This window comes from Lonchura striata, chromosome 16, assembly GCF_050655825.1.
Source record: "Lonchura striata isolate lonStrDom1 chromosome 16, ASM5065582v1, whole genome shotgun sequence".
Classification (NCBI taxonomy): domain Eukaryota; kingdom Metazoa; phylum Chordata; class Aves; order Passeriformes; family Estrildidae; genus Lonchura; species Lonchura striata.
The window spans coordinates 4,025,883-4,052,629 of NC_140718.1; positions in this window are offsets into that span (position 1 = coordinate 4,025,883).

Below are 26,747 nucleotides of genomic sequence, written 5' to 3' on the forward strand. Positions count from 1 at the left end.
ATTTAGGGTGTTTAGGGGTGGTTTTAGGGATTTTCGGCTGTTCCTATGGGATTTGGGAGCACTTTTATGGGATTTCAGGGGTTTCTATGGGATTTTGGGCGCGATTTTATGGATTTCAGGGTATTTATATGGGATTTTGAGGAGGTCTGGAGGGACTGCAGGGTGTTTCTATGGGATTTTGGGGCAGTTTGAAGGCATTTGATGTTTTTTGGGGCAGCTTTAGGGTATTGGTGCAGCTTTGAAGAATTTTGGGGTGGTTTGGAGGGATTTGGAGTGTTTGGGGACACATTTTGGTTATTTAGGGGCGGGTTTGAGGCAGTTTTTAGGGATTTTGGGGTATTTCAGGCCCGTTTTGTTTGGGTTTGGGGTTATTTTGGTGGGGTTTGGGGTGTTCTGGGTCACTTTTTGGCGAAGCAGATCTCCATGGGTGGCTCTGGGTGATGCTGGAGCCCTGCAGGGCCTCGCGGGCGGCGCCCGCCTGCACCTCGGTGTCCAACTGCAGCGAGGCGATGTCGCGGCACCCGGGCACCAGCGCAGCTCCTGGAACCCCGGGAACCTGGGATGGGAACGGGGCCAGGAGAGCCCGGAGCACCCGGGAACCTTCCCCAGACACCCGGGAATGTTCCCCCAGAAACCTGGGAATCTTATCCCAGACACCCAGGAATGTTCCCCAAAAAACCCCTGAATGCTCCCCAAAAAGCCTGGGAATGTTCTCCCCAAATTCAGAAATGCTCTGCAAAAAAAAGTCCTGAAACATTCCCCCAGAATTTCAGAAATATTCTCCAAAGAAATCCAGAAATGTTCCCTCAATAAACTCCTGGAACATTTCCAAAAATAGGAATTTCTGTTCCCCAGATAATCCAGAAATATTCCTCCCCAAAAAATCCAAAACCAACCCGATTCCTCATCCAGAAATATTCCCCAAAAATACAGAAAAGTTCCCAAAAATCCAGTATTTCCCCCCCACACCAAAATCCAGAAACATTCCTCCAAAAATCCCAAAATTCCCCATCAAAAATATCCTGAAATTTCTCCCCAAAAATCCTGTAATCCTCACCTAAAAATTCATAAATTCCCCCCTAAAAATCCAGACATTCACTAACAAAAATCCAGAAATTTCCTCCCTAAAAAATCAGGAATTTCCTCCCCCCACTCCTGGTATTTTCCTCCAAAAATCCAGAAATTCCCCCTAAAATCCCAGACATTCTCCCGAAAATCCTGATATTTTCCCAAAAAATCCAGCCCCAAGCCCCCCTCAGCCTCTCACCCCCCAAGCCCCAATATCCCGCAGTGCCCAAAGCCCGGCCGGAATGCCGGAATGCCGGGATTGCCCCAGATCTCCCTGGCTGAGGAGCAGGGGGAGCATCAGCTCCTGGGGCTGCTCAGGGAGCTGGGCAGGAACAGGATGTGCTTCGGGGCTTTGCCACAGCCGGGGGACACGGGAGACAAACCCCAAAAGCTGCCCCAGAGCTGCCCAAAGTCACTCTGGATACTCAACACAAAATCTGCCCAAAATCCCAAGAGAAAACACCAAAATCCCAACAAAATCCTGAGAAAAAACACAAAATACCCCACTGAAATAAGAATAATAATAATAAACTCACAAAAATCTCCCCAAAATCCCCCACAAAAATATCACCAAAATCCCATAAAAATCCCCCAAAAAACACCTAAAATCCTGCAAAAATCTCCCTAAAAAATACCCCCAAACCGCCACCAAAATACAATAAAAATCATTCAAAATCCTCACAAAAAATCCCACCAAAAAATACCATTAAAATCCCATAAAAATTCCACCATAGAATCCTTGAAATGCCAGAAAATCCACACAAAATCCCAGGTAAATCTCCACAAGAATTCCACCCAAAAGCCCACAAAATTCACCCCAAAAATCCCCACAAAAATCACCTCAAGGCTCACAGAAATCCCTCAAAATCCCCCAAAAAATCGCCCCAATAGCCCCATAAATGCCACAGAAAAATCCCTCAAAAAGTCCCACTCAATTCCCATGAAAATCCCACAGAATCCACAACGAAAAAAACTGTACAAAAATGCCCCCAAAAATGTCCCAATCACACAAAATCCACGTAAGAAATCTCACCAAATCACCCAAAATATCCCACCAAAATTTCCCCAAAAACCCTCCAAAATCCACTCCACATCCACTCAAAATTCCGCACCAAAATCCCACCAAAGGCCTCTCAATTCCCACAAAAAATGCCCCCAAGTCTCTTCACATCCCACACAAAGCCGGAAGAAATGCACCCAAAAAATCCCCACAAAATCTTCCCTCAAAATCCCAGCAGAACCTCACAGAACCCCCCCAAGAATCCCGCCCAGATCGCTCCGAGCGCCCGAATCCCCCGGAACAATCCCCGAGCCATCCCCGCCCGCCCCCGCGCTCCGGCCCCGCTCTCTGTGGGGCCGGGGCCTCTCCCCCCTTGGCTCTGCGCTGGGGCTGTTCCCGAGGATTTTGGGGCATCTGGGAGAGCTTCCAGAGGGGACTTGGGGCTTTCTGAGGGGTCTGGGGGAATTCAGAGGGGATCTGGGGAGGATCTGGGGCCTTCTGAGGGATTGGGGGGAATTCTCAGGGATTTGGGGCAGTTCCAAGAGGGATTTTGGGAATTTCCAAGAGATTTTCAAGTGTTCTGAGGGATGTGGGGAGGCTCCAGAAGGGATCTGGGGCAGTTCCAAGAGCAATCAGGGACGTTTTTGAGGGATTTTGGCAAGTCCTAGAAGGAATTTGGGGAATTTCAGCAGGATTTTGGGGGAATTTAGAGGATTTTCGGAGGTTCCAACAGGGGTCTGGGGTCGTTCCCAGGGGATTGGGGGTGGATTTCTGGCTGGATTTCTGTTTCTTCCCTGGATTTCAGGCTTTTTCCCAAAATTTCCTGTTTTCCCAAGGATCTGTGGATTCTCCCCTGGATTTGGATCTCACTGTGGGGTAGAAGGGGAAGGTTTGGGAGATTCAGGGTGAATTCTGGGGGCTTCGTGGATGGATTTGGGTGTTTCCCACGGGATTTTGGGTGGGTTCCCAATTGAATTTTGTGCTTTTTCCCCAGAATTTCAGGATTGTTCCCAGAATGTGGGTATTTTCCTGAAGATTCTGCTGTTACCACAGGTTTGTCCCAGAAGGGGAAGCTTTGGGGGGTTTTAGGGTGGATTTTAGGGATAATTGAGGCTGGATTTTGGAGTTTTCCTCAGAATTTCAGGATTGTTCCCAAAATTGTAGGACTTCTACTCTGATTTCTCTCTCACCATGAGCTTGTGGTAGAAGGGGAAGCTTTGGGGGGCTCCTGGTTGGACTATGGGGATATTTGAGGCTGCATTTTGAGTTTTTCCCCCAGGAATTCGGGATTTCTCCCAGAATTTCAGGATTTTTTCCCAAAATGTCAGGATTTTCCCAGGAATTTGGGTCTCACCATGGACTTGTCATAGAAGGGGTAGGTTTAGGGTGTTCCCGGTTGGATTTAGGTGGTGTTCACAATTCAATTTCAGGGATTCTTGATGGGATTTTGGGGGAATCTGTGTTGGGTTTGGTTTTCTTCCCCTCAGGATTTTGCGTTTTTTTCCTGAGAATTCCAGGATTTTCCCCCCGCATTTCTGTCTCACCACGGGCTTGTCATAGAAGGGGAAGCTTTGGGGTGGTCGGGGTGCATTTGGAGGGATTCCAAGTTGGATTTTGGGGATAGCTGAGGCCAGAGTTTGGCGGGTTTTCCCCACAATTCCAATTCTTTCCCCAGTGTCAGAACTCCCCCAGTCTCTGTCTCCCCACGGGTTGGCCGCAGGAGGGGAAGCCCTGCAGGGAGCGCAGGGCGTTGGTGGCGCTGCTCATCTCCCTGAAGGTGAGGAAGGCCTGGCCCCGCAGGCCGAGACTGCGCCGCACCAAAATGTCCAAAATCTGCCCAAACCGCGAGGAAACGGCGCAGAGGGACTTCTCCAGCTCTGGGACACCCAGGGGACAGCCTGAGCCCCTGGGGACACCCAGGGACACTCTCGGACCCCCAGGACCCCCCAGCCCCCTGTCCTCCTGGATCTCCTGGCTCAGCTGCTGATGGAGACGCTGGGCTGGGGCCGGGGGTCCTGCACCGCCAGGGCCGGGACCCCTCTGTGGGGACAGGGGGGCTTCAGGGGCGTCTGGGGGCTGCGACCCCTTCACCCCCTGGCACCCCTTTAGGTGCCCCCAGAGCCCCAAATCCACCCAGACCCACCTAAACCCCCCAGGTACCCTCAGATCCCCCCACTTTACCCCAAAATTGACCCCAGACCCACCTGAGACCACCCAAATCCTATCGGACCCCCCCAAATCACCTTTACACCCCTGAATCCTACCTAAACCTTATGAAATCCCCTCTGACCCCCCCAAATTCCCTCAGAACCCCCCAGTTCCTCTCACAACCCCCCAAAATCCCCTCAGACCCTCCAATGCCCCTCAGATCTCCCTAAACCCACCTGAGAACGCTCCAGACCCTCTCAAGCTCCCCCCAAAGCTCCCTAAACCCCCTCAGACCCACCAAAGCCCCCTCAGACCCCCGCATTGCCCCCAAACCCACCGCACACCCCCTATTTCCCGTCAATCCCCCCCAAAATCCCCAATTTCTCCCCAGACCCGCCCCAAACCCCCCCAGCTCCCCCCGGCCCCCCCTCAGCTCCTCCTCAGCCGCGCTCCCCTCACAGTTTCCCGCCTCCGCCGCGCGCGCGGGCTTCCCAGCCAATGGCGGCGCGCCCCGTGCCGAACCGACCAATCAGCGCGCGGCTCCCCTCAGCAGCGCCCGCCTCCCCGCGCCGCGGCAGCCAATCAGAGGGAGCCGGGAGCGGGCTCGGGCGGGCCCTGCGGGCGGCGCTGCCAGAGCGGGGGAGGCGCTGGGAGAGGCCGGAGCTGCGGGAGCGGCTGGGGTGGCGCCGCTGGGGAGGGGGGTCCGCACAGGGGCTGGGGCTGGGGGCTGGGGGGATCGGAGCCTTGGGGGAGGGATCCGGGGGGAGTGTCGGGAGGGGTCTGGGGGGTCCTTCAGGCGTTGTGGGAGGGGTCTGGGGGGTCCTGGGGGTGGGGTCTTGGGGGGGTCTTTTGAAGTCTGGGGTAGGTCCTGGGGAGGTTTTGGGGAGGGGTCTGGGGAGTCCTGGGTGGGGTCTTGGGAAGGGTCTGGGGGGTCTCAGGGGACATCCTGGGCTGGGCTCGATTGGGGTCTGGGGGCTCTCAGCAGGTCCTGGGCCAACCTTGGGGGTCTCTGGGGGGATTTGGGGTTCCTCGAGGGGTTCCTGGGGAGATTTGGGGGTCCCGGGGGGTCCCAGGCCCACCCTGAGCCAGGGTCTGGGGGTTTGGGGGAGGAGCACAACAGGGGTTCCCCCTGCCCCGATTTTGGGGGTCTCCCATGGTGCCCCCTCCCCAAAAAGCTCCGAGGGCCCCTGAAGTGGCTCCTGTTCCACCGGGCGGTGCCCCTGACCCAGGACAGCTCCCAGTGAGTCTGGCGGGCTCTGGGGGGATTTTGGGGGAATTTTGATGGTGTTTTTGGGCTTTGGAGGATTTTGTTGGGAGTTTAGGGGGAAATATTGGGGTTTTGGAGAGAATTACTGGGTTTTGGGGGGGTTACAGGATTGTCTTGGTTCGACAAGACAGGAGTCTGTGAAAGAGGGCAAAGCCTCCTGTGCAATGGAAAAGGCAAACCCCCCTCCCTCTGAATTACCAGGATCTTTAAATTAAAAGGCTCTCAGGCAAAGATATGGGAATGGGAGTAACAATTCTTTACTAGGAGAAAACTAGACAACAATTTAAAAAGGCAAATGCAATCGGTACAAACAAAACCAGTGAAAAAAAAAGTCCAGAACCTGAGGATTCGGGGTGCCAGTAGCAGTCCTGCTGGGACGATTGATCCCCTTGCAGTGGTTGATGAATTGCAGCTGCAGTGGTGATCTTTTGAAGGGTATAGTTTTCCTCTGAAGATCTGGTGGCAGTGGGGCCGGTCTTCCTCTGTGCCGGGGTTGCCTCTGAGCTCCGCCGCCGTCGCCTCAGCGCGCTCCGGCTGCTTCGCTGTGAGTGCCGCCGAAGAGAGCTGCTTCTCCGGGAATCCCGCGAAGAGAGAGAGCCAGCTGCCTCTCTCCCCAAAAGCTACCCCTTTAAACAATAATAGAGTGCTTGGCTTCCCCCTCTGGGTGGGACCCCTCACAATAGGATGGTGTTACATTTACCAGCCCGGCAGTGAGTCAGTCAATAGTGTATAAACAAACCATTGCCTCTACGGGGCAAAACATTGTCTTTGGGAGAGATAACAAAACCTGCCCAACAGGTTTGCCTTCAACAGATGGCAAATAGAATACAAGCTTATCTTACAACCCAGGACAAGAATTTTTGGGGGTCTTGTGGCTTTGGGGACATTGGATTTTGAGGGTTTTTTTTTAGGGCTTTCGGGATGTTGTTTTTTGGAGGGTTTATTGAAGTTTTTGGGAGTTTTTTTGATTGTTGATGGGTTTCACTGGGATTTTATTGGATTCTTTGTGGTTTTGCAGGGTTTTATTGGGATTTTGGGGTGTTTAAGAAGAATTTTGGGGGGGCTTTGCAGTTGTCCCCAGGTGTGGGGAAGGGCTGAGAGGCACCAAAATCTCCTTTAAACCCTTGAAAGTCCCAATAAAACTCACAAAATCCCAATTAAACCCCACAAATCCCTCCCAAAAATGTAACCAAAACCACAAGAAAATCCCCCCAAGACCCAAAGAAATCCTTGCAATACCCCAAAACCCCACAAAATCCCCCAAAATCCCACCACAAAAAAAAAAAAAAAAACAAAGAAAACCGAAAACCAAATCCCCAAAGAATATCATTAATCCCCCAAAAATTCTAATAAAATGGCCAGAATTCCAGAGTTCCACAAAATATTTAGTTATTACAAAATACACACACCAGCACTGTGAGCTGCCCCCCCGCCACGTATTTTCGGTTACACCAGAGCCGGGTTTTTTGGCCAATGCCTCATTTACAATCCAATACATGTGGCTGGTCTGGAGATGGCCTGTCCCAAAAGGCGATACTGGAACACCTGGGAGCTGATCATGCTGGTAGCGACCCAAGATTGGCATCGCTGGACTCCTCCGGGCTGATACATCTGAATGCCACGGTTCCCATCACCTCATCAGGAAAAACTGTCCACACCTGCACCTGGATTGTTCAACCCTGGCTCAGAGAAAAGACCTTTATGAAGATGTGGGACTCTGAATAGAAAGAAAAGGCAGATGACTGAAATCCTGGCCTCGGGCAGAAAATTTCCTATCAGAACTGCAGGGCCCAGGAGGGTGGTGTGTGTGTCCAGGGGAACCTCTGCCGAGAGGCTCCTTCCTGTCACGCACCCAGCGCCGAACCCGGGCTCAGCGCTGTCCTTTTCCTTGTGGTTGGCTCAGAGAAAATTCATTCCTAAATACATTTTTATCATTTCATTTTGAATTTGGCTGGACTAATTTTCATTTCTAAAAGGGGAAAGCGGACTGTGAGGAGAACAGAGAACATCTAAACAACAAATCACAATAACATACCTCCACATCAATAAAGCTGCTCTTAAGATACACACAATATTCATTCCTTAATTGCGAGAGCCAATCATCTCATTATCTATCTATTACAGTTTGGATGGAGACCAGAACAAATACCTTGCAAAAGGAAAAGAGGGTACAAAGGTCCCTGCAGTCCCCTGGCCTGGTACCCCAGCCAGTGGGGAAAGGAAGAGGGCAGCATGTGGCCAGGAGTTTAAAGGAGGCTGTGTCCTCCAAAACTTTGAGAGAGAAAACCCCAGCAGCAGATGTCCCCATGGACTCTCTCCCTTTATTCAAATAAAGATGCAGGGCTCCTCTGGCTCCCTTATGGACACTGGCTTTTCACAGCCTGGTTTGTATGCACACCCGTTTCCTTGTATCAGAGTATCACCAGCCTGCAGTGACTCCCTGCCACTCTGGTGTGCAGGAGAAATGGAACCAATTTCCATGAAGGCCCTCCCAGAGGGAAGGAAGAACACACCCAGAGGAGACAAGCAACCCCTGCAGGCATCCAAACTTCAGCACCAGATGCCGAGTGAGTCACAGAGGGGACGTAGTGGCTGCATTTCCCTCAGCCTTCTCCTGAGACTCAGCAGCTGGGGGCTTGCACTGCACATGTCAAAAAGATGCCCTCTGCACCCGGGGAGCTTTGGACCATCCAGGTGTCCTTTGTCCCCTGAGACCTCCTCTCCTGTTCCTGGTTGTTGGGCTCCCTTACCCCTTCCCTCCTCCCCTCCCCGAGGTAAAAGGGACAGCAACTGTGGCAAGCACATTTCTCTCCCTCTCAGTATTTTTCATAGAGGTGCACAGAGAGAAATTAAAGAGAAAACAATTTCTATTTCTGCTCCTTGTTTTTCCTATGTGGAATGTGTTTGGAGAATTATTTACCTGGAGTGAGTGCTTGATTGGATTCTGGGGAGGATTGTTTGAGCCTGATGGCCAATCCAATCCAATCCAGTCCAATCCAATCCAATCCAATCCAATCCAATCCAATCCAATCCAATCCAATCCAGTCCACCTGTGTCTGCACTCTCAAGAGAGGGTCACAAGTTGTGTTAGAGTTAGAAAATAGAGTATATAGTTTTAGTCTCTTCCTTTTATATAGTATTTTTTATAAATGAAAATTTATTCAGCCAAATTAAAAATAAAAATAGTTTTATTAGTGGTCAAATTCTATCTAGCCAGCCATGGAAAAAAACCCAAAACAACACAGTGCCGAGCCTGGGGATCAACCCTGTGTGTGCAACAAGGAGTCAGCCTCAGGAGAGGTTTTTCCCCTATGCCCATATGTGAGAACTCAAAATGTCTCTCAGACATTTTTAGAGGTTCCAGGCCTTGGTCAGAGGCATTCTAGACCTTGGCAGGCAGCTGCAAACAACTGTGATTTAGAGTTTGAACCATGGAATGAATTACCAACTTTGAAGGTGGAACAAGCAGTCACAAAGGGTTAGATAGTATAGTAAATGTAGTTACAAAGCAGAGGGAAAATTTTTTTAGTAGTGTACAGGGGGGTTTTAGCACATGTACAGGGGGGGTTTTACTTTGTACATGGGGGTCAGAAGTTCTAAGATGGAGGAAAGTGGGCTGATCCTGTCCTTCCTCTTTCTTCTTCCTTACCTCCATGTTCTTGGTGATGTTGGCACTCACAGATTGGTTTAGAGTAGAAAAGCACTTGGTAATATAGGTAATAGGTATTGGGGAATAATTGTAAATATGTTATAAGTAATATATCTTATAAAAGATAGCAGCAGCCCTGGGCAGGGAGAGAAAAGAAGAAGACATGAGACAGTCAGGGTGTCAGGAGTGTGTGCATTCCTGCCTGGGCTGCTGATCAAACAGCCGCTGTTGTGGCGCGGTACGCGCTTCTCGCCGCGGCACTCCAAGCCGTGCCATGCTGGGCGGTGAGGGAAGAGAACGGGTGGCCGCTTTCCCCCTGCAAGCTCTGCAGTTCAGTTTGTGGCGCGCGGGGACAGACGAAGGCGACACGGGACTTGGGGAATGAACGGGATGGTTTTATTCCATGAGCCCCAAGACCCCGGCGGGCGGGGGGGCAGAGGTTTTATACAGAACTCAGGAGGACGGGTGTAGGAACAGCAACCAATGAGGGAATAGCAGGGGAGGAGTTTAGGGCAGAACTAACATCTGGAAGCTGAGGAGGGGGCTAGAATGAATGACAGGGAAGGTTCCAGGGAAAGGGGCAGGGAAAGGGGGGATTGACCACTTGGAGATGGGGGGGGGGGAAACAGATATTAAACAAATATTAAATGAAAGAAAAACACACCACCGCATCTCCCTGTTTTCCTTTACAAAAAGAAGGAGAATTCTGTGGTTTAAGCAAATTAATAAAACATGTAAATAATATAAAATCATATGATAACATTGTAAATTACTTAAAGGACATGAAAGACACATTATTGCATTTATAGGGCAGGAAGAGTAGTAACATCCTAAATCAGATATAAGACTGTATAAAACTTGCTGTTTTGCTGCTCTGAGTAACAATCTAAAATAATGTAAATAATGTAAATAATTGAAATAGAATTGAAATCAGATAAAGTCAGGCGATTGAAATAAAATGAAATAGTTAATAGAAATTAAATTAAAAAATTGAATTAGAATGATTAAAATCACAATTATTTAATTTAAATAAAATAATTAAATGGAATTATTGGAATTAAATATAATAAAAGATCAACTAAATATAACTAATAAATTTTTAAATTTTGCAGCAATGCAGCAAGCCTGAAGCGATATAGTAGCTGAGTGATTCCTGTAGCAATAATGGTTAAACACAGCCTTTAAGTTAAAAAATATCAGAAAAGACTGAATTAATTATAATTACAACAAAACAACTTAATATAAAATCAAATTGTAACATTACATATTATTAAAAAAACATAAATTGAAAGACATTAAAAAATGATAAACTAATTGTGATTATAACATATGAAACATATAAAAACTTCATCTGGAATATATAAAATTGTCTTAAATGAAAGTCCAAATTAAGGGTACAAAGCACAGCAGGATTTGTGACTTCATCTGATTTAGAATTTGCTTCATCGCGGCGCTTGCGATGTTCAGCTTCTCAAATTCTTAAAGCAGAGTCAGCGGATAGCGATGTGGTTTGTTCAGTTTGAATGTCCGTTTGCGAGGTGGGCATAATATCTTAAGTATTAATTAACTGGGATGATCTTTTTTTCTATAAAATATAACTTAACAAACAGATTATTCAAAAATAATCAAAAGCAAAAAGAGGAATTTGTAGTTAAATAAAAAGGAGTATTGGGTAGGGTACATTAAGGAATAGGATAGGGGAATCAGACAATCACTTAATTAGTGATTGCCATGATTAACAGGGGGTATCAGTAAGGGGTGGACCGGGGTGTCGCCATTTTAGGGGGAAGACAAAATGACGGATCCTCAGTCCCGGGTTTCGGCTCCATTTCCTTGGAAGAAGATCCCTCCCGACCTTCCCCCCGGAGGACGAGCCCGAAGAAGGATGGGGGAATATCCAACCCCGCCTCCCCCAACAGGGACTAGCCTCGTGCAGGGACGGTGCAGGGCTATTGGGAGAGAGATGGGACTGGCGGGAAACCAGGGGCGGAAAAGAAGGGTCAAGGCAGGAAAATGGGTCCCGAGCGGCGTGGCCAGCGCCATCTTGGGAGGGGGTGCCGGGCACACTGCACTTGGCCTGAGCAGTGTCCGGCAGGGCACTTGGGGCGGCTCGGCCACAGCAATCCCCAAGGGAGGATAGGAAAGGGTTTTAGGAAAGTCCGAGGGGATGGGGGCATAGGGAGCTTCACAGAAGCAAAAAGGGGAAATTTATAGGGGGGGGGGGGGGCCGCCCGACGCAGCTGGATGTCGGCGCAATGCGTGGGTGTAAAGGGCCCCTTTTAACAACGCTCCTATAGCTAACGTGTCGCCCTCTTAGCTGTTCCCTACTGGTGTCTTTTCTACCCCGTCTGTCCAGGCCAGAATGGGGAGGGGAGGATAGAGAAGACAACATTTTCGAGGAGAAGAAAAAGCGATTTAATCTAGGTCCCCACAGAAGACTAGGTGAAGGATAGCACTCAGTGCTAGCTTCCCCCAGAAAAAGAAAACCCACCCGCTTGCCAGGGACATGCACGGCTACAGCCCCAGTCTGGGCGCAGACTGGGGTTAAAACGCGAGAAAAAAAAAAAGGTGGCAGACCCAGCCGCCCGTCGGGGCGATCCCCACCCCGTGTACCCTACCTTACCTTGCAGGCTCGGATGGAGATGGCTTGAATCTTCTCCTCGACTCGATGGAAAAGTCGCGCTAAAAACTGGGGATGTTCCTTCTCTTTCGGTTTGGCCCTTCCGGAAGCCTGGGTGTTCCTGTTAAACCAAGACTCGTCCCCGAAGCCTTGGTTTCGGCCACTATCAGCCTCCAGTGGTCTCGCTGCAGATGCTGACCGAGGAACCTCTTCTCGGTAGCCTTTCTTCAGGCTCCCCCGAGCCGCTGCCAAAACCGCTCTCTCTGTGTCCTCGGGTAAGTCTGCCCGCCAAAAAGCTCTGCAGCCCGGCTGCCCGTGCAGCGCGGCTGCTTCCGGGGGGGAAGATGGCGAGAACAAAGAGGTCCCGGAGCGTCAGTTTTTCGCTCGGCGCTCAGCTCCTCTTAGCATCAGGCAGAGCTTTTACGGCCGTAGATTTTCCTCTTCCCTCCTTCTTCTTCTGTGAGGCGGGCGCCCCCACGAATTTGCCCGTTTTTTTTACAAGACGAAGGAGGGAACCATCCTCTTGCTACCATATGTTGTGGCGCGGTACGCGCTTCTCGCCGCGGCACTCCGAGCCATGCCATGCTGGGCGGTGAGGGAAGAGAACGGGCGGCCGCTTCCCCCTGCAAGCTCTGCAGTTCAGTTCGTGGCGCATGGGGACAGACGAAGGCGACACGGGACTTGGGGAATGAACGGGATGGTTTTATTCCATGAGCCCCAAGACCCCGGCGGGCGGGGGGGGCAGAGGTTTTATACAGAACTCAGGAGGACGGGTGTAGGAACAGCAACCAATGAGGGAATAGCAGGGGAGGAGTTTAGGGCAGAACTAATATCTGGAAGCTGAGGAGGGGGCTAGAATGAATGACAGGGAAGGTTCCAGGGAATAGGGCAGGGAAAGGGGGGATTGACCACTTGGAGATGGGGGGGGGGAAACAGATATTAAACAAATATTAAATGAAAGAAAAAAACACCACCGCAAGCCGCAGCCCGAGAACATAATCCTGGCCAAGCTGCACCTTCTTACTTGTAAATCAGTTTCCAATATACACCCGGCCTCGCTTTCGAGGGTGGAGGGGGGGCTAATACAAACGAGCATAATCTAACAAGTATCCAATATTACACATTTCATACAAGGAATGGCACAAATCATGTTTACTACACATAACAGTATATTACTGTATTTTAGCCATTGTTATAATAAAGAAATCAGTCAGACTTCTGAATTGAGTCAGACATTGTCATTTCTTCCCATTGGGTTCGCCTGCATTTACAATAATCAACCATGCAGTCGGGGAGTTCTGTTGGAGCAGTTGCTGGATTCAGAGCCCCACAGGCCAGAATAAAAGCTCTGGATTAAAACCCTCCATCTGACCTGACTCCTTTCCTTCATTTTCACTTCAAAAGCTTCTCCAGCAGATGGAAACCTGAGGGAGCAGACCCTCTACGAGAGGAAGCTCCATCCCGCCGCCACTGGAGCTCTGGCATGCCTGGATTTGTCTCCTTGTGCCCAGCTGAAACATCCAGCTAGCCAAAAGTGTCTCTGGGGTGAAAGGCCCCAGTTGCCGCTATTTGGATCAGCCGAAGGGGCCAGACAAGCCAAGGCATGTCCCGGCCTCATTATTGGCAATACCAACAGGTCCCAGTGTGCCACTGGCAGCTGGGGCCTCAGCCACCTCCTCTCTCCACAGCAGCGCCTGTGCAGCCTCACAAGATTGGACAAAATCTTCACTTGCAGAGACCTGTACCTACCATCAGCCATCCCCAAGCCAGGTTCCAAGATCTCGTCCACAGCTGCATTATCAGCTTGTTGCTGGGCATGGTGACACCACCCAGAACAGGACCCTCTGTCCCCGAAGGTGCTGGCCCTGGTGTCTGGCCAGGACTGAAGGGAGGCCCCTCCTGCCAGGGAAGGGCTGGAGCAGCATCTTTGGGCTTCAGCTCAGGTGGGTGCTACCACCAGCACTGGCGCAGCTGCTAGTCTGGGCACAGCCAGGGGTGGGCAGGCAGTGGCTGGGCAGGGGCTCCTGAGACACCACGTTTTGGCTTTGTTTTCTTTTTAGAATTTACAAATTTTTACAAATATTTAGATTTTTTCTTCTTTTAGAAAGAAAACCCCAAAAATTTCTTCCTTTTTTCTACAATAGTTTGGATTTTTCAAAGTAGATTTAAAATTTTGAAAAACTTAGAACATTTTTATACTACTAGAGTAAAAACTTGAATTCAATTTCATTGGTCATATTTACTCTGGGAAGAACTAAGACAACCCAGGGCACCTAATCTGCTGCAGAAGCTCTTTTCCCACTGCAGATTTGTACCTAGTCACAACAACTAATGTAAAACCTTTTCCCTGATGTTTTCCAGGATTTCTGACAAGCTCACCTCTTACTCTTCAGAGACAAACTTTGAGCACAGTGGGAATCTCCTGCTCTGCAGGTAGGTCTCCTCTTTTTATCTTGGTTTAGGGCAAATTTGGGAGATGACCTCCAAAGGGGTTCCCAAGAAAGCAGCAGCCCTGCCCCCAGCTAGTTTGGGAAAATGATTTTTGGAAAAAAGTGGAAAAAACCTCTATATTTAACAGGAAAAGTATTCACCGCCAGAAAAAAAAAAAAAAAGAAAAAAAAAAAGAAAAAAAAGAACATTATTAAAATATAAAACCTCTCGCCGCTTAGAAGAGATTACAAACTCAGAAAGTCCCCTCTGTGGGCTGTGGCTCTGTGAACTCATTCTGTTATCAGTCCCTCAGACCCTGGAAATTCCGCAGCCCCGGCCCAGCCTGTTGGGCCACAGGTGTGAGCTGCTGGGGCTCTTCTGGGAGCTCAGTCCAGAGCAGGTTTAAACAGTTCCACGAAAAAAGGAAAACCACAGTCCAGAGAAATTCCCTGACTCAGCTAGCTAAATACTAACTAAAAAGCAAAGGAGAGCTCTCTCCTGCTGTCTTGTCTGTCTGCAGACACCAGAGTCCAGGAGAAGGATGTGGGCGAGCAAGTGCAGTTTCTGACAACAAACTCTGCGCTTCTTTTTGCCTCCCCCTTCACTCTTGGAACCAGTCCTAAAGGTGCAAAACTTATTTCTGGGCTGAACTGAGAAATGGGGATACAAACATCATAAAGTTAACCCAGGACAGTGTCCCAGCTGCAACTGGGGCCTTGGCTAGCTCTTCTCCCAGCAGCTGCCCCTCTGAATGGGGCAAAGAATTCCAAGAACGGCCAAACAACTCAGGGACACATCTGCCCGACATTTCCTATCTCCCTGCCCATGCCTGATGTCCCTGTCACAGCTGCATTACCAGCTTGTTGCTCTGCAGATGCTGCCTCCACCCAAACAAAACCCTGTGTCCCTGAAGGTTTCTCTGAGCAATGGCCCTTGGATGAAGCAAAACCTTTACAGTCAGGGCAGTTCATTTGTACAGAAGGGGGTACACTCTGGGGGTACAGCTAAGAGCATGAGGTCACAGAGGGCTCTGGGTCACAGCAGGCTGAGGTCACAGAGGGCTCTGGGTCACAGCAGGCTGAGGTCACAGCAGGCTCTGAGGTCACAGAGGTCCCAGAGCCCCGTGGCTGCACAGCACCACGAGGCCCGAGCAGGCAGTCCTGGAGCACAACTGCTGCGGCAGCAGCGGCGGTGGCAGCAGTGGTGCTGACATTGGGACAGCGGTGTCAGGAGAGTGGTGGCAGCGAGAGCGGCGGGACTGGCACAGGGCAAGGCACCATGGCCCTTGCTCTGCGCCTCCTCCTCCTGCTCCTCCTGGCCGTGGCCCTGCCTGCCAGGGCTGCCCAGGCTGCTCCTCTGCAAGCGCGGGGAGCAGGTGAGCCGGCAGCCTGGCTGCCCTATCCCAGGACAGCGCTCCCTGCTCCCTGGGAAGTGCTGGGGATGGTTTTCCCATGGGCTTTAGGGAGGGTTTCCACTGTGGGAGGGATAGAGCCCCCATGGGCCCTGGGCAGCCCCATTTTCCTCTCCAGGGATGTTACACAGGACAGGGAAAGAGGGTGGAGGGTGACCAGGAGCCAGCCCAGAGCTCCCCAGGCCCCTGTGTATCTTTGGCCTTGCCCATTGCCACCTGGCTTGCACAGCCTTATTGATCCCCTTGCAGTGCCCAGTTCCCAGAGGCAAAAGGGGATCCCAGCACAATGGAAATGGGTCTGGTCTCTGCTTCCCTCTAGATTTGGATCGCGACTTGAATGACTTGTATGTGCTGGTGAATGACACGATAAAGATCTTGGAAAATGCTGAAGGCAAGTTCTGCATTTCCCTTTTTCCTGACAGCATAATCAGTATCAATGTGGCAAGAACTCACATGTGCCATTTTTGTTAAGGGTTGAAGAATGCTGAAAACTTTTCCCTGCTCCCCTTCTAGAGCCCTGAGTGATCCCACAGGATCACTGTCAGTGGAAGGAAGGAGCATTTAGATGTTCATCTTCCTCCCATGTGTGCAATGCCAGTGTGTCCTTCCATGTGCTCTGTGCAGCCACAGAGAAGAGCAGAGAGGGAAGGAGCTGAGCCCAGGGCTGTGCCCCGGGGCTGAGCCTTGGGTGCAGCCTGAGGATCTCCGACATTGCCACAGGAGATGTTCTGTCCTGCCTTTCTTTGCAGCTGAACCTGTTGGTGAAGGTGCTTCAGCTTCCCCACCCATACCCATTACTGAGCCTCTGGGAGATGCTGAGGGTAGGTCAAGGCCTTTCCCCCTGTGAGAGCTGCCAGCTCAGAGCCCAGAGCTCGGCCAGGGGGGCATCACTGCAGGTGCCAGGACAGAATCACACACATGTGTGCCCTCGCTCTGGGCCATCCTCTCACCGCTCCTGCGGCTCAGTGCTGCCCGTGCCGATCTGCAGAGGTGGCAGAAGCTTCTGTGGCTGTTGAGTTACAGGTGTGGCTGCAGGGAGGACTTTCCCTCGTCCTTTGGTGGATGTTGCTCGCAAGCCCATCTCCCATCGCAGGGGTGAGTAGTGTGTCCCTGCTGATCCCACAGGCTGGGCACTGGTGTTGTGGGATCTGTTCCTGGAAAATGACATTGTTTTGGTCTAAGGTCCTCCAACAGGAAAGAACAAAGCTACAGGACGCAAAAAACCCCATGAGACATCCGAAAACATGCAGCAAATTCTAAAGGAAATGCTGCGGGCAGGACAAGGTGGGTGCATTTCCTTGGCCTTCCACTGGGACGCAGCATCCAGGGGCTTCCCCTGCACATCTGAACAGGCCGTGCCTGGCACAGCGGGAAGGGATCCATGGCAGCCTCGCTGCCCCGCTGCTGCTGCTCTCATGCCCTGCAGGGCTGTTTCCCAGGCTGGCCTGGCTGCAGCTTCTCCCCAGCTTCTGCAGGAAGGCATTTGGCAACAGCTGACAGGGAGCCCAAATTCCACCACAGCCCATGCCCATCCTGATATCCTCTGCAATTTCCCAGTCTCAAGGCAGATTAGGAGAGGTGGCGGTTTGGAGGAGGGAGTGGCTCATAGCCTACCCAGAAATTTTATAGGGATTTCCTGATCCTTAACCATGCTTGCCTTTGACAAGCATTGCCTCCTGAAGATGCCATCTCCACTATGTGGAACAGCCCCACCTGTGTCTTGTCTTTTCTCCAGAAGTGGATGTAGAAGCTGGGCTGAAGGTGGCATTTCCCAAAGGAAGCAGTGGCTCATTGGCAGCCTCTGCTTCAGGAAGGGAGGTGCTGCCGGGCACAGTCACAGGAGGTAATTGCTGTGCCTCTGGGCCTGCAACCTGCTGAGTCTTGAGCTGCCCTCTCTGCTGCTTGGCAGTGCGGGCACAGCCCAGACAGGGCCAGCACAGCCCAGAGGAATTATTATGCTCAGGGCACTCGGGTACTGAGCAGTCCTGCTGGGGTCCCTCCGTGGGACACATGTCCTTAGACCTGGGAGCGACTGCATGGGGTGCCCATGGTGGGGAAAGGACAGAGGGGGAGAGCAAGGCTCCAGGGTGTCCTGTAAAAGCTCTGCCATCTCCCGTTGTGGCAGAGGAGCTGTTCCAGCAGAAGGACGATGGGCAGTTGGTAGGACAGGAGGGAGGGAGGGAGGGAGTTAGGAAGGGATATTTGCAGCACTCCCTGCTTCAGTTTTCCCCAGGGATTAAAGAGAGTTTCCTTTGTGCAAGTGAGAGAATCCCCATGGACCCCGTGCTGCTCCAGTTTCCTCTCCAGGAATGTTGCACAGGGCCTGGAAAGTGGATGGGGATTGACCAGGAGCCAGCCCAGAGCTCTCCAGGCCCCTGTGCAGCATCGGCCTTGTCCTTTCACATTAGGCTCCCACGACCTTCCCCAACCCCCTTGGAGAGCCCTTTCCCTGAGGCAGAAGTGGATCCCAGTACACCATGGAAATTCTTCCAATCTGTGCTCCCTTCTAGACTGGGATCGTAAATTGCATTATCTGGATGCCCTGCTGGATGAAGGCCTGAAAATGTTGGAGAATGCTAGAGGCAAGTTCTCCCTGTTCTTTTCCTGTCAGAATAGGCAGTGACAAGGTGGCAAGAGCTCAAACATTTGCCCTTTCCCTTAAGACCATCACAAATTAGATGGATTCAGGAAAATTTGCCTGCTCCCTTCTAGAGCCCTGAGTGATCCCACAGGATCACTATCAGTGGGAGGAAGGAGCATTTAGCTGTCAGTTTTCTTCCTGTGTGCAATGCCAGTATGTCCTTCCGTGTGCTCTGTGCAGCCACAGAGAAGAGCAGAGAGGGAAGGGGCCGAGCCCAGGGCTGTGTCCTGGGGCTGAGCCTTGGGTGCAGCCTGAGGATCTCCGACATTGCCACAGGAGATGTTCTGTCCTGCCTTTCTTTGCAGATAACCCTGCTAGCAAAAGTGATCTGGCTTCCCAACCCACGTTCAGGATTGAGCCTCTGGGAGATGCTGAGGGTAGGTCAAGGCCTTTCCCCCTGTGAGAGCTGCCAGCTCAGAGCCCAAAGCTCGGCCAGGGGGGCATCGCTGCAGTTGCCAGGACAGAACCACGCACATGTGTGCCCTTGCCCTGGGCCATCCTCTCACCGCTCCTGCAGTTCAGTGCTGCTCATGCTGATCTGCAGAGATGGCAGAAGCTTCTGTGGCTGTTGAGTTACAGGTGTGGCTGCAGGGAGGTCTTTCCCTCGTCCTTTGGTGGATATTGCTCGCAAGCCCATCTCCCATCGCAGGGGTGAGTAGTGTGTCCCTGCTGATCCCACAGGCTGAGCACTGGTTTTGTGGGATCTGTTCCTGGGAAATGGAATTATTTTCCTCTAAGGTCCTCCAACAGGAAAGAACAAAGCTACAGGACGCAAAAAACCCCATGAGACATCCGAAAACATGCAGCAAATTCTAAAGGAAATGCTGCGGGAAGGACAAGGTGGGTGCATTTCCTAGACCATCCCTGGGACGCAGCAGCCGGGGCCTTTCCCTGCACATCTGCACAGGCCGTGCATGGCACAGCAGGAAGGGATCCATGGCAGCCTCGCTGCCCCGCTGCTGCTGCTCTCATGCCCTGCAGGGCTGTTTCCCAGGCTGGCCTGGGTGCAGCTTCTCCCCAGCACCTGCAGGAAGGCATTTGGCAACAGCTGACAGGGAGCCCCAATATCGCTATGGGCCATGCACACCCTGATGTCCCCTGTAATTTCCCAGTCCCCAGAAGATCAGGAGGGGTGGTGGTTTGGAAAAGAGAGAGCCCTGTCACAGCCCCAAGAGCCTGGGCCTTTTCCTGATCCTTATCCATGTCTTTGAGAAGGATTGCCTCCTGAAGTTTCCACCCCCCTGATGTGTAATGCTTCCATCTGATTCACCTGTGCCTCTTCCTTTCTCAAGGGATGGACAGAGACGCTCTATGGAAGGCAGCATTTCCTGAAGGAAGGGAGGCAATTCCAGGCATGGGCACAGGCACAGGAGGTAATTGCTGTGCTGGCCACAGCCCTTGGTGAGGCTGTGTGGCAGAAGCTCTTCTCCAAGGGCCTGACCTGTGTGAGAGGGTCTGACCGTTCCATGGCCGGTCTGAGCTGACTGAGCAGAGATAGGCAAGAAGGAATAGTTGTGGCACTGCCTGCTGCACATTTCCTCAGGAAATTAGTGAGGGTTTCCTCTGTGCGAGTCAGAGAACCACCATGGGTCCCGGGCAGGTTCAGCAACCCCTCCAGGGATGTAGCACAGGGCCTGCAAAGAGGGTGGAGAGTGACCAGGAGCCAGTGCAGGGCTCTCCAGGCTTCTTTGCAGCTTTGGCCGTGGCCATTCACATCTGGCACCCACTGCTTAACCTGACCCCTTGCAGTGCCCATTTCCCAAAGGCAGAGGGAGACCCCAGAACACCATGGAAATGCTTCTGGCCTGTGTTTCTGTCTAGATTTGGATTGTGACATGGCTTATCTGGGAGGCCTAGGACAAGACAGTTTGAAATCCTTGGAGAATTTTGAAGACAAATTCTCAATGTCCCTATTCCTGAAAGAACAATCAATGTCCATGTTGAAAGAGCTCAATCATGTGCCATTCCCTTAATAGCCTGAAGGTTGTTGAGATTAAGAAACCCTGCCATGCTACCTTCTCAAACCCTGAGTGATCCCACAGGATCACTGTCAGTGGGAGGAAGGAGCATTTAGCTGTCAGTTTTCTTCCTGTGTGCAATGCCAGATTGTCCTTCCGTGTCCTCTGTGCAGCCACAGAGAAGAGCAGAGAGGGAAGGGGCCGAGCCCAGGGCTGTGCCCCGGTGCTGAGCCTTGGGTGCAGCCTGAGGATCTCCTACATTGCCACAGGAGATGTTCTGTCCTGCCTTTCTTTGCAGATATCCCTGCTAGTGAAAGTGATCTGGCTTCCCAACCCACGTTCAGGATGGAGTCTCTGGGAGATGCTGAGGGTAGGTCAAGGCCTTTCCCCCTGTGAGAGCTGCCAGCTCAGAGCCCAGACCTCGGCCAGGGGGGCATTGCTGCAGGTGCCAGGACAGAATCACGCACGTGTGTGCCCTCACCCTGGGCCATGCCCTTATGACTTCTGCTCAGGCCTGGCAGATGCTTGAAGGAGGGAGTGCCCTGGCTGAGTCCCAATACCCAGATGTTTTTCTGATCCCTAATGATGACTTTGAAAAGCATTGCCCCCTGAAGATGCCTCTTCCCTTAATGGTGGATAGTCCCATCTGATCCAGCTGTCTCTCTTCCTTTCCCAAGTAATGGACGAAACATCTCTGCAGAAGGAGGCACATCCCGGAGGAAGGAGTGGCTCAGTGCCAACCTCTGCTGCAGGAAGGAAGGCGATGCCAGGCACGGGCACAGGCACAGGAGGTGATTGCTGTGCCGGGCTCAGCCGGGCTCAGCCCTCGGCGGGGCTGTGTGGCAGCAGCTCTTCCCCCAGGCCCTGCCCTTGCACGGCCCGGCAGCAGCCAAAGCTGGAGGCGCCTGGGCTTCCAGGCCTCTGGAGCTCGTTGGCAGCCCCGGGGAATCGGGACTCTGCACCAACGTCCCTCCCACTGCAGCTGCTCCCGCAGCCGCCCTGAGTGCCCAGAGGCCCCAGGCACAGGAGCAGCCCCGAGCGGGAGCCCTGCTGCCAGCCCAGGGCCAGAGCCAGCCCTGGCTCCCGGCTGGGCAGGGGCTGCACTGGGTCCTGACAGGGCCTGGCTCTGTCCCCTGGGGCTGGGGGAGCTGTCCCAGGGCAGGGAGGGCCAGGGCTGGCAGGGGCTGCTCAGGGATGGGTTTGGCCCCTGTCCCTCCAAGCAGCCACGGCCCAAGCAGCTGCGCTGGCCCCGGGCTCTCCTCCCGGCCTGCTGGGCTGTGTTGGGAGGCACAGCCTGTGCCAAGGGGCGGCAAGGTGCCTGCAGGCCCCAGCTCTGGGCAAACAGAGAACGTCCTGGCCGTATCCACCGTGCTGCCAGCTCAGCAGTGCAGCACAGCGCGGGCTCACGCTCCCCATTGCTCCCACAGATGCAGCCGGCCCCACAACACCTGTTCCCGATGCCCAGAACAGCCTCAGAAGTGGTTGCTATTGGGAAACACACTGTGTACTACAGTTAATTGCAGGTCTGCTGTTTTTGGAGCTTATCTTCATATTGCCCTGTGTTGGAATCTGGTGTTACTGGAAGAGAAGACGGTGAGTGTTTTCATCATCTCTCCCTCAAACAGTTTCTTTTAAAAGTCTAATGTAGATGGGAAACATTTCCAGTCAGGCTGCAGTGGGGTTGTGGCCAGTCCATGGCTGTCCAAAGCACTCTGCTGAGGGTTCTGCTGCTGCCCAGTGCTTTCCTTGGCCTCTTCATTGCTGGGCCTTGTCCTGGGGGCCACTGGGGCTGCAGCCAGTGCTGGCTCCCCCTGAGGCTGCCTGGCCAGGAGCAGCCCCAGGGGCACAGGGCAGAGGCACAGCAAGGTGGGCAGGAGAAAGAGCGGGGACGAGATTGCCCCTGAAAGGCAGAGGCGCTCGGGGGCTGCTCCTGGCCAGGGAGCTGCCCAGAGCCGTCCCCTGCTCGCCGGGGCCTCGAGGGGCAGCTGTGCAGCTGGGCCAAGGTGTGCCAGCCGCTCCAGCCGTGCTGGGGAGCCCTGCCAGCTCTGGGCCCTGCTGTGCACGAGGGTCCCTGTGTGCCACTGGCAGCTGGGGCCTCAGCCACTGCTCTCTCCACAGCAGCGCCTCCTCAGCTTCACAAGACCAGACAAGGACTTCAGCCACGGAGACCTGTGCCTGTCATCAGCCCTCCCCAAGCCAGTTTCCAACAGCCCTTCCAGAGCTGCATTGCCCACTTACTGCTGGGGACATGCTGCCACCACCCACAACAGAGCCCTCTGTCCCCAAAGGTGCTGGCCCTGGTGTCCAGCCAGGGCAGGAGGTGCAGCCCTCCTGCCAGGGTAGGGCCTGACTCCAGCAGCATCTTTGAGCTTCAGCTCTGGTCCCTGGCTGCTACCACCAGCACTGGCGGAGCTGCTTGTCTGGGCACAGCCAGTGCTGGGCAGGCTCAGCTGGGCTTTGGGCTACTGAGACCAGCAGCTGCTGTGTTTATTTTTCATTTTGCAAAATGTAGGAATATTTTTCATAGAAAATACTCCAAATATTTTGTTAGTTTTCCCACAGCAGTTCTATATTTTTCAAAGTAGTTTTAGAATTCAGAAAAACTTAGAATATTTTTACACTTCTCAAATAAAAATTAAAATTGTATTTAATTGCTAATCTATGCTCTTCTTGAAACTAGAACACCCTATGATTCACAGCCTGCTTCAGAGGCTCTTTTCCCACTGGACACTTGTGCCTGATCACAACTAACCTAAAAGCTTTTCCCTGATGTTTTCTGGGATTCCGGACAAGCTCACCTCTCAGTCTGCAGAGGCAAACTTTGAGCACAGCAGGAATCTCTTCAAGTCACCATCTTTGTTTGCTTCTGCACAAAGTGCCTCAGTCACAGAGCAGGGGCTTTGCTCAGCTTCCTGCCACCCCGCTCCCCCCAAGCCTGTCCTGAGCCCTCTCCTGCAGCTGCTGCTCTGCCATGGAGCTGCTGTAAAACACAACAGCTCTGCCACAGCCACTCAGCAGGACTGGAGAAGCTTTCTGGCCTTGCTTACATTAGGCTGGTGGCTTCTCTAGACACAAGCTGAGCTTTTGAATGCTATGTCTCACCTGGCACAGGCACTGATGCTGCCTTTCTCATGGAGGCTAAACTCCCATGGGCTTTAAAAGCTTTCTGGCCAGCATAAGGCCTGGAAAACCATTTAATGCAGCCATTTAGTATTGAAAATGTCCACGTCTATGTATCAAAGTAACTTGTTTAAATGGTGGAGCCCACCAGAGCATCCCACCAAGGGCATATCTGTTTCTCCTCAACCTCTGCCTCCATGACTGCCAAACTGCACCTTTGAGAGTTCTTTTCTCCAGAAGCCGAATGGCACCATTTTATTTGGGGAATGAAAAACAAAAGTAAATGCTCTATGGTACTATCATCATCATCATCACCAGAATGAGCTGCAAATTAGTTAAATGACATCAACAACTCCGACTGTGGACTTACTTCTCAGAGTGCAGCACTGGCTTTACTATCCCTTGAAACTGCAGATGTGCTACAGTCTTTAAAGTCCGTTCCATGCTTACCTAATTTGGAGTCAAGCACAGCTCTGTGAGAGCTTTAGGGATTGGGCCTACCCTGGCACTCTCGTGTGTCTGGAGTGACCTGCCCAAGGCATCTGCCACCTGAAGAGCAAAGCAGGGTACAGAAAAGCACAGGCTGCAGAACAGCTGGAACTGCAGGGAGCCCATTCCTGGCAGGAGTAACACGACCATCCCACCTTAGGACTGGGTTTTGTGAGAAACAACTGTGCACATAAAAATTTTGAAAACGTTTATTAAACATTTACAAAAACATAAGAGAAGGATTAATAAGGAAGAATAGGCCTGGGAAGGCTCCCTGCCCCATGGCTGCCTGCCAGGTGGCTGCCTCATCTTCAAGATTGATGCTTCACCTTTCACACTGCTGGAGGGTGCATCAGCCACTCCTGGCCCCTCCCAAAGTCTGTCAGTCAACCCTTCTTTGCCCTTTATTGGTGAAATTTATTTCTTGTAGCTGCATTTGAAGGTCAGGTGTTGTCATGCTGTGTCCCCACAGCAATAAGCTGTTCCATTCCTAACTCTCCCATGCAAGGGGTATATGTCAACACCTATTGTGGTGGACCCCCACCTCAGGGAATGACGTGCATTGACTCCATGTTTGCAGAAGGCTGAGCAAAAGCTTTATTAAGCTGTCCTATATTACATGATACTAAAAACTATACTACTGCTATAGTGAAGAAAAACCCGTGACCCTTAGAGACAGTCCAACACAGAGTGGCTCCAGTTGGTCAAATGAAATCAAAACACCATCACCAGAGTCCAATGAAGAAATCTCTCTTTGCTAAACAATCTCCATAACACATTCCACATGTGCCAAACAACAGATGCAGCAAATGAAGATAATTGGTTTTCTTCTTTCTCTGAGCTTTTTCACAGCCTTTCCCAGGATTTTCCTGGGAAAGTCTGTGTCTCTCACTGTTCAAAGGATATGTGAATACCACACACACCTTCTTTCTACCTGTCCTGTACAGCCCAGGCTGTCTGGTGGGAACAATAGGGAGTGGGGGAGGAAGGGAACTGTGGGGAGAAGAGAGAATATCTAAACAACAAATCACAATAACACAACGCTACATCAATAAAGCTTCTCTTAAGATCCACACAATATTCATCCCTTAATTGTGAGAGCCAATCATCTCATTATCTATCTATTACAGTTTGGATGGAGACCAGAACTAATACCTTGCAAAAGGAAAAGAGGGTACAAAGGTCCCTGCCGTCCCCTGGCCTAGTACCCCAGCCAGTGGGGAAAGGAAGAGGGCAGCATGTGGCCAAGAGTTTAAAAGGAGGCTGTGTCCTCTAAAACTTTGAGAGAGAAAACCCCAGCAGCAGATGTCCCCATGGACTCTCTCCCTTTATTCAAATAAAGATGCAGGGCTCCTCTGGCTCCCTTATGGACACTGGCTTTTCACAGCCTGGTTTGTATGCACACCCGTTTCCTTGTATCAGAGTATCACCAGCCTGCAGTGACTCCCTGCCACTCTGGTCTGCAGGATAAATGGAACCAATTTCCATGAAGGCCCTCCCAGAGGGAAGGAAGAACACACCCAGAGGAGACAAGCAACCCCTGCAGGCATCCAAACTTCAGCAGCAGATGCCGAGTGAGTGGCAGAGGGGATGCAGTGGGTGCATTTCCCGCAGCCTTCTCCTGAGACTCAGCAGCCGGGGGCTTGCTCTGCACATGTGTGTTGAATAATATACCAACTTTAATTTTTTTCATTTCTCTAGTCAGGCGTGTTATGGACAAATTCAATTGGGGAGGCTAATTATAAAGAAATCAATTTACATTAATTTATTAAGCAAGCATTATTAAGCAAAAGCACAGTGCTGGGTGGCCGGGCAGTCTCTGCTCTGCCACGGCGCACCTTCCCCCTTTGACCTTTTTGTTTTTATAGTCCTTTTTTTTCGGTTGACATGTTTTCTCTCAATGTACTCTTTTTCGATGCAATTGGTTGCTAGGGGGTCTTTTTTCTGCCCTTGGTGGTCATAGGAATGAAGGCTCCTCATCTTCATTGCAGATTGTCCTTGGCCTAAAGGTTAACTTGTATATAATGAGTTACACAGTCTTCTATTCTAGTTGCATCTGCACAAATCTTAAGCAGAATACTTGCTGTTTCCCCCCTTTCTTCTTCTCCTCCCACATCTTGGGATTCCCTACTCCATTCAAATTCTCATCTCCTTCAATGCTCGTTTTGATGAACAAAGACCTTTTTATTTATTACAAACCCTCCTTTTTCTCTTTACCAATTTGTTCATTAAAACACTTTAACTTTTGGTAGCTTAAGACCAGGATTTCATCTACTTTTGAGTCTCTGGGCAATGCTTCGTACCTATCTCTAATAAGCATTAGATGAACTGCCTCTAGTCTTCCTTTTACAATGTCTATGATTTTATTAAAAATGCAAGGTTTGAAAGTTAAACTCAGTAACAACAATATTACGGGACCTGCAATCTCTCTTATACAGAATTTCTCCTTGAGTGCCATATCCCGGAGTTTTCCACCTCTTAGGTGAGACCTTTAAAAATTTATCTGGATGGGTGACAGCCCAGGCGGTTGCTATGGTTTTACAGCCCTAATACTCACAGATATTCCCCAGGATAATTACAGTATCCCCCCCAGGACTTGAACTAGGACACCAATAGGTAGCCTGGAGTTCAGGTTTACTCCATCTCCATCTAGAGTTTACGAAGTCCTCATTAGTAACAAAAAAAAAAATGGGAGCTACAGTGGTGGCATTATGCTTAGAACTTTCCCTTGGTCTATTTTGGTCAGAGTCCAACCAACCCCTACCAGTTGCTCTATAACCAGCAAACACCATCCCTACCTTTTAATTAGGGTCACTGCCTGCAGCTGCTGCTGGAGAAAACTGGGTGGCGTGCATAGTCCCCTTGTACAGGCCAGGTACAACATATAACTAATATGCACAGAATTTGCCAGCAAGGGTGGAGTCCAAACTGCCCCAGGGTTTGATT